The sequence below is a fragment of the Choloepus didactylus genome, chromosome 15, assembly GCF_015220235.1.
Source record: "Choloepus didactylus isolate mChoDid1 chromosome 15, mChoDid1.pri, whole genome shotgun sequence".
In the NCBI taxonomy this organism is placed as follows: domain Eukaryota; kingdom Metazoa; phylum Chordata; class Mammalia; order Pilosa; family Megalonychidae; genus Choloepus; species Choloepus didactylus.
Window position 1 is genome coordinate 69,505,701 of NC_051321.1, and position 8,167 is coordinate 69,513,867.

Consider the following 8,167-nt stretch of genomic DNA (forward strand, 5'->3'; position numbering starts at 1 on the left):
TTTCCTTGTCGCTCCCTTCTCTTTGAGGTTTTGTTGCTTTCAGCTTCTTGCTTCTGTGGCTTTCTCTCTCCCCATCTCTCCCCCTTTATACTCATCCTGTTTATAAAGGACTCCAGTAAGAGGATTAAGACCCTCCCTGAATGAGGTGGGTCACATCTTAAGTAGCCCACCTAAAGAGCCTACTTAGAAGAGGTTCACACCCACAGGAATGGGTCAGCTTTAAGAACATGATTTTCTGGGGTATGTGCAGTTCCAAACCACCACACCCTGCTTCACCATTCCAGAAAAACCCCAGAGATGGTGGATAATGGTGTCGTTTTTGCCAATGCTCAGGATATTGCCAGAGAGGGTGTGCATTAAATGGAAGCTCAGATTTGGGGCCCCAGCTTCTGCCTTGGACCCTCCTTGGCTCTCAGTCCCAACCTGGTCCTCAGATTCATGAAGCCTCTGAAGTGGAGGGCTCCTAATCACAGCCATCTGAGTATGGGAGCGTTTTGGCCTTTATTTATAGAGGTGCTACTTGATAGTATCAGATGTCTACAGATTTCTACAGATGTCAGCTCTCCTAGTGTTATTTTTCCTTTGAGTTACTTAAAAGTCAGGATGGAGGGTTATCAGAAAGGCTCTGAGTTTCCAGGCTTCAAGGCTGTTGACTCAAATCTAGTGTCTCTGCATGACTTTGGGTTTATAGTTTGCTTTTAGCCATGTGAAGAAAAATTCCATCCGTGAAACCACTAGACAATATATAGGACACCATTACAGATCAAATGAATCATTTAGTCTCTCTCAAACGTTTGGAAATCTCATAGAAAAAAATGAATTACATTCTTCATTTTAGATAAAAGATGTGTTTGTCTAAGAACTCAAACTCCGGAAGGGTAGTGGTTAAATGATATTTTGTACAAAGCAAAAAATGCCACCCAATATTTTAAAGCACTTACAATTTTTCAAAGCACGTTCACTTATGTGTATATATATATATATATTTTGAATATGCCCATCAATTCTGTGAGGCAAGATAAACATCATTCCCATTTGACAGGTGAGAAAATTGAGATGCAAAGGTTAATTGACTTGATCAAAGCTAGATAGGATCTCAATGGTAAGATGATACCAGGGCAAGATACACAATTTGAGGAGACTACTTGAAAAGAAAATAGGGACTCTGTTGAAAATTCAGGAAAAAACTTTTTCCTTTAAAAATATTTTATTAATATAAAACATAATGCAGGTAATAGTAATACGCAAGTAATACATAAAAATATAGAAAAAAATTGGTGTCATAATTTTATACACGATACATAATATATAAATTAATATGTGATATCTTGATTGGTCATGAGATTTCTCTAACTTGTTTTTCTGCAAAATCATTTATTAGGTCATCAAAATGTATACTTTTAGCAACTTCATTTTCAATTCATATAATTGAAAATGATGTCAGTTACTTTTGGCAAATGCATGATGATTTTTGTAATTTTATAATTTTTTTATTTTGAGAAGGACCTTTATGTTGATGCAGCTGTTACTGGAACTGTTAATAATATTTTAAAGACTGACAAGATTGAGATAAAATCTGGAAATTACTTTGAACTATAAATTTTAATACATCTAGAACTGATGATTCGCATGGGACAATTTTTCTAAAAAATTGCCTGAATATAACTTTATGTGTAAATTTTTAAAACATTTTATATTGAAATACTTTCAAACTTTAAAATTACAAAAATAATATAAAACCTATTCCCAGAGCGCCAATATACCCTCTAGCCAGATATCTAGACTTAATAACTTTTTAACATTTTGCCACTTTTCTTGTATTATTCTATCAAGTCTATCTAGTCCATCACTCTACCAATTTTCTAAACATTAGAAAATTCAATACTTAATACTTTCATTATATTTCCTAAGACCAGGGATATTGACTTATGCAACTACATTAAGTACAATTATCAAGTTCAAGAAATTTAACATTAATGGAAAGCTTACACTCTATATTTCAATTGTCTGATTAATGTCCCTTGGGGCATTTTATCCTCCATTATTAGATCTGGTCCAGGCTCATGTATTGCATTTAATTGTCATTGTCTCTTTAGTCTCTCTGTCTCTCTTTTTAAACTGTGGAAACATATATGCAACACAAACTTGCTGATATCAACTGTTCTCAAGCCTACCATTCAGTGGGATTATGACATTCACAAGCTGCACTACTCTTACCACCATCCATCACCAGAACTTTCCCATTACACCAAACAGAAACCCTGTACCCATTATGCATTGACTCCCTGTGCCCCCCACCCATCCACATAATCTATACTCTATTTTCTGTGTCTATGAATTGTATATTCTAGTTATCACATTTAAGTGGACTCATACAATATCTGTCCCTTTGTGACTGGCTTATTTTACTCAGCATGATGTTTTCAAGGTTCATCCATGTGTAGCATATATCAGAACTTCTTTCTTTTTTATGGCTGGGAAGTATTCCATTATATGTATGTACAGTGTTCTTGTTTAGCCGCTCATCCATCAGTGGGCATCTGGGTTGCTTCCACCTTTTAGCTATTGTGAATAAAGGTGCTATGAACATTAGTGTGCAAATATCTTTGTGAGTCCCTGCTTTCAGTTGTTTTGGGTATATACCTAGAAGTGGAATTGCCAGGTCATATGGTAATTTTATACTGAACTTTCTGAAGAACCACTAAACTGTAGTTTTCTTTTCTTATGATATATTTATCTAGCTTTGATATCAGAGTAATGCTAGCCTCTCAGAATGACTTGAGAAGTATGACCTTCTCTTTGGTTTTTTGGAAGACTTTAAGAAGGCTTGTTGTTAATTTTCCTCTGAATGTTTGGTAAAATTCATCAGTGAAGTCATATGGCTCTGGACTTATCTTTGTTGGAAGGTTTTGATTAATGATTCAATCTCTTTACTAGTTATTGGTCTATTGAAGTCTTTTATTTCTTCCTCTTTCAGTCTAGGTAACCTGTACATTTCTAGGAATTTATCCATTTCATCTAGGATTCCTAATTTGTTGGCATATAATTGTTTATAATATCCTCTTATAATCCTCTTTAATAAAATAGTAATGCCCTCCTTTCATTTCTGTTATATACTATCTGCATCCTTTCTCTTTTTTTCTTTGTCCATGTAGGTAAAGTTTGTAAATTTTATTGATCTTTTTAAAGAACCAATTCTTGGTTTTATTAATCCTCTCTATTGTTTTTCTATTCTCTTTCATTTATTCCCACTGTAATGTTTATTATTTCTTTCCTTCTGCTCACTTTGGATTGGGTTTGTGCTTTTCTTTCAAGTTCTGCCAGATAAGAACTTAGTTTACCGATTTAAGATGTTTCTTCTTTTTTTTCTTTGAAAAGTTTTATTGTAGTAACATATATATAATATAACATTTCCCATTTTAATCACTTTCAGGTGTAAAATCCACTGGTGTTGATTGCATTCATAACATTGTGCTACTGTCATCACCACTCATTATCAAAACTTTTCCATTACCTCAAACAGAAATGCTATAACTTTTAACCATTAACTCCTCATTCCGCATCCCCAGCCCTGCCTGGGACCATGTAATCTTCTTTCTGTCTCTATTATTTTGTTTTTTCTAGTTATTTCATGTAAGTGGACGCATACAATATCTGTTCTTTTGTGTCTGGCTTATTACAGTCAGCATGATCTTCTTTTTTTTTTTTAAATTGATTTTATTGAGATATATTCACATACCATCCAGTCATACAAAACAAAGCATACATTCATTTGTTTACAGTACCATTATATAGTTGTGCATTCATCACCAAAATTAATTTTTGACATTTTCATTACCACACACACAGAATTAATGAGTAAAAATTAAAGTGAAAAAGAAAAATTAAAGTAAAAAAGAACACTGGGTGCCTTTTTTTGTTTTGTTTTTGTTTTTCCTTCCCCCATTTTTCTGCTCATCCATTCATAAACTAGACAAAGGGAATTTGGTCCATATGGCTTTCCCAATCACATTGTCACCCCTCATAAGCTACATTTTTATACAATTGTCTTCAAGATTCATGGGTTCTGGTTTGTAGTTTGATAGTTTCAGGTATTTACTGCTAGCTATTCCAATTCATTAGAACCTAAAAAGGGTAGTCTATATTGTGCATAAGAGTGCCCACCAGAGTGACCTCTCGGCTCCTTTTGGAATTTCTCTGCCACTGAAGCTTATTTCATTTCCTTTCACATCCCCTTTTTGGTCAAGAAGATGTTCTCCATCCCACAATGCCAGGTCTAGATTCCTCCCTGGGTGTCAGATTCCACATAGAGGGAAGGGCTTTGCTGGATAAAGAATTCTTGGTTGGCAATTTTTCTTTCTCAGAATTTTAAATACGTCATGCCACTGCCTCTCGCCTCCATGGTGGCTGCTGAGTAGTCACTTAGTCTTATGCTATTTCCTTTGTATGTGGTGAATTGATTTTCTCTTGCTGCTTTTAGAACTTGCTTCTTCTCTTCCGTATTTGACGGTTTGATCAGAATATGTCTCAGAGTGGGTTTATTTGGATTTATTCTATTTGGAGTTCTCTGGGCATTTATGATTTATATATTTATGGTGTTTAGAAGATTTGGGAAGTTCTCCCCAACAATTTCTTTGAATACTCTTCCTAGACCTTTACCCTTCTCTTCCCTTTCTGGAACACCAATGAGTCTTATATTTGGATGTTTTATATTATCTGTGATATCCCTGAGGTCCATTTCGAGTTTTTCCCCATTCTTTCTTTTGCTCTTTCATTTTCCATTCTGTCGTCCTCCAGGTCACTGATTCGCTGTTCAGCTTCCTCTAGTCTTGTACTATGAGTATCCAGAATCTTTTTAATTTGGTCAACAGTTTCTTTTATTTCCATAAGTTAGTCTATTTTTTAAATTTACTCTTACAATTTCTTCTTTATGCTCTTCTAGGGTCTTCTTCATGTCCTTTATATCCTGTGCCATGCTCTCATTGTTCATCTTTAGTTCTTTGATTAATTGCTGCAAGTACGGTGTCTCCTCTGATCTTTTGATTTGGGTGTTTGGGCTTGGGTTATCCATATCGTCTGTTTTTTTCATATGCTTTAAAATTTTCTGTTGTTTTTGGCCTCTTGGCATTTGCTTAACTTGATAGGGTTCTTTTAGGATGTGTAGGCCAATTCAAACCCTTATCTTTAATTTGTCAGATCTACAGCTTCGTGGAGTACACTTTCTCTAACCAGCAGGTGGCATCCGCAAGCCACCTAGTCCCCTCAGGCCAGTTCTTGCCGACTTTGTCTTTGTGGTGAGTGGGGGGTGTGTGAGTCTTGTGGGTTCCAGTTGGTGCACCAAGCTTGCATGTGTAGTTGGTGTTGCCCGCCCTGCATATGGGGTGTGTATCTGATCAGTTAGGGAGGAGGGACAGCTTTAATAATCAACTCTCCCAGGTGTCCCTGGAGATTTAAAGCTGTTGCAATAGTCTAATCCTTCAGTTCAGTCTTGCCACAGTTTGTCTCTGCCACTGACCCACAAGTCCTTGGTATTGGCATATGGTCCCTGGGACTTGGGAGTGGGTCCCTCTTCCAAGCTGTGCACTTCTAGGTCCTCTGCTGAGGGATGACTGTGCTACATCACAGGTGAGCACCGTCCCCCAAGGGAGATTCTGGGCTGCAGGGCTGTGTAGGGGCATTCCCAGTCTGCTGAAAGGATGGCTGAATGGGATGTGTTAATTTTTCCCTTTTCACATTGCTCCACCTTCCTAGCTCCAGGACAATTAGCTGAGGGTGCGGGAAAGGCTACTGTCCATGCCCAATATTGTGGTGTGTGCATGTGTTGTTGGAAACACTTTCTGTCACACTGGGTTGTTTGGGGCAGCTCTGGGCTATGGCTCTGGTGCTGGGCAGGAGCATTCCCTGCCCACTGGGAAGATGGCTAAGGGGACACCCCCTTTTTCTTGGGAAATCATGGTGTTTAGTGAATTTTCGCGGCCACTGGACTTATTGCCTTTTGTCTCAGAGCTCTCTCAGCTCTCCTCTTGTCTGGGCCCAAATTTCAAGTCTTTGAGGCTTTCTGTAATGGGCTTCTTAGAGTAATTGTTTTAGAAAAGGAGAAAAAGATTAAAAAAAAAAGGGGGGACCTTCCTTGCAGATCTAATGGGCTATTGAAATGCTAAGAGACAAGGAGATTAGGGCCATTAAAGAACAATCAAGAAAGCAGAGAAACCAGCTCTTCAAACAAGGAAACTTGCCTTCTAGATTTGCATATGAGCCTGACTCTGCCTGAGCCTTGCCCTTCCCTGTTCTATGTTCACCAGAGCTCCAAAAAGTCTCCGCTTTAAGTTTTGGGTTTTCCTTGCTGTTTTTGTAGCCCTATCTCCTCTCCACCAGGCTGACTACTTCCGGATTCTCTGGTGTCTGGTCTCAGTCTATGTATATTTGGGGTTTGGATCAGCCATCTGAGGTTTCAATAAGAGCTGTAACTGCAGTTCTCCCTCCTTGTTCCCAGCATTGATGGCCCCTCCTCCCATGGGACTGAGCCTGGCAGGGAGGGGCATGGGTCCCCTGGCCACGAGAACTTACAGCTTTCGCTGATCTCAGCTGTTCCATGCGTTCGTGAGTGTTGTATGAAGTATGCCCAAAGTCAAATTGCTCTCCAGTGTCTGGTCCCTGCAGTTCCTGGCTTTCTACCTACTGCCCTGGAGGAGTAACTAAAACCTACACCTCACCACTCTGCCATCTTGCCCCACCTTCCTCTTTCTTCTTTTTTAAGTGAAACATTTAGAGCTATAAATTTTCCTCTGAGCACTGCCTTTGCTGCTTCTGATAAGTTTTGGTATGTTGTATCTTATTTTCAATCATCTCAAGATATTTCCTAATTTCCTTTGTGATGTCATCTTTGACCCATTGGTTATTTAAGGGTACACTGTTAATTTCCACAAATTTGTGAATTTTCCAGTATTCCCTCTGTCACGGGTTTCTAGCTTCACATCAAGGATTTCTTCTTCATAAAGAGAAGATACTTTATGATCTCAATCTTTTAAATTAACAATACTTATTTTGTAACTATAATATGTGGTCTATCCTAAAGAATGATCTATGTGCATTTGAAAAGAATGTGTATTATGCTGTTGTTTGGTGAAGTGTTCTATAGATGTCTATTAGGTCTGGTTGGTTTATGGTAATATTCAAGTCCTCTATTTCCTTATTGATCTTCCATCTAGATGTTCATTCCATTACTTCAGAGTTTAGCCGCCCTCTCAATGCGTTGAAAGAACAGTCTAAGGCAAAAGCATTGGGTCTTCCCTGGTCTTTTCTGAGCATGTGTTTTGTCCTGGGCATGTGTGCTTGGCCTTAGGAATTCCCTCATTTATATAGATCCAAATGTTCCCTTTTCCCTAAGAAACAGTGTTTTGTCCTAGTCCCAGGAACTGCAGTGCACATCCCACTGCTAGCAATCCTTTGTCCTAGGCAGCTGGTATTTGACTGTTCTCCTACAATGTTCTGTAGGAGAGTTCTGTGAGCCACCTCTGTGTGCAGGGGAAGTTCTGAGACAGTGAGCTTGCAACAAGGGTCCTGTTCTCATCCTACAGGCTGCCACCAGACAGACTGGCACAAACATATATGTACCTTAGTATGTGCAAAAAGGGTGGCCCAGCTGTCTTCAGAACTGGGACCAGGAACCCACACTGAACAGGTTCAGCTCCACACTGAGCTGTGAGGGGCTGAGAGAAGGGCCAGCAGGGACATCACAAGATTTTCCTACCATCTTTAAGTTGCCCTTTTTTTGAGTTGGCACTTGCCCTCTTTATGCAACCCTTTAACTGTTTTCAAGACCTCTGAGAAAGATGTTTCTGCCAGTTTTTGCTGCTTGTTCAAAAGCTCTGTCAGGGGATGAAACCCTTGAGTAAATCACTCTGCCATCTCAGTAAGTTCATGTCCAATGGGTAAATTTATACAATGGAATTTTAATATTTTCTCTGACATTTTCTGTAACTTGTGGAGGTTGTCAAAGAAACCAAAAATGGCTTCATGATTTATTTATATTTCAAAGTGCATATTAATGCACTCTATTGCTGTATCTTCAGTTACAAGGAAAAATTAATATTAAAACTGTCTTCCTTGTTAATAATTGGTTCATCTGAAGGTTCATATAAAAATAGCATTCTTTCCCATCAAATGT